The 210-nt window shown below is 54.8% G+C and overlaps 1 protein-coding gene across 1 annotated transcript in view; it reads left to right on the top strand.

Annotated features, from left to right (window-relative positions):
* Nucleotides 1–210, top strand: part of EMH_0078090 (uncharacterized protein) — a gene marked incomplete at both ends in the record, with an annotated part of 4,148 nt that overhangs the window by 1,610 nt on the left and 2,328 nt on the right. The gene's annotated exons all lie outside the window — the stretch shown is intronic.

The raw sequence follows: 210 nt of genomic DNA, 5'->3' as shown, positions 1-210 counted from the left end.
CAGCAGCAGCAGCAGCAGCAGCAGCAGCAACACCAGCAGCAGCAGCAGCTGTAGAAGCAACGCTACACATAGGGTTGCTGCTGCTGCAGTGGAACTGCAGCAGCAACAACAAGGAGGACTGCACCGCAGCAGCAGCAGAATCTCTTCCCCCTTTCACTCTCTTGTTGCTCTTTGCGTCATCTTATATTGCTGCTGCAGTTTCTGCTGCTG

This window comes from Eimeria mitis, genomic scaffold (genome assembly GCF_000499745.2).
Source record: "Eimeria mitis Houghton genomic scaffold, Emh_scaff4855, whole genome shotgun sequence".
Classification (NCBI taxonomy): Eukaryota; Apicomplexa; class Conoidasida; order Eucoccidiorida; family Eimeriidae; genus Eimeria; species Eimeria mitis.
The sequence above is the reverse complement of the archived record's forward strand: the minus strand, read 5'-3'. Positions and strand labels throughout refer to the sequence as shown.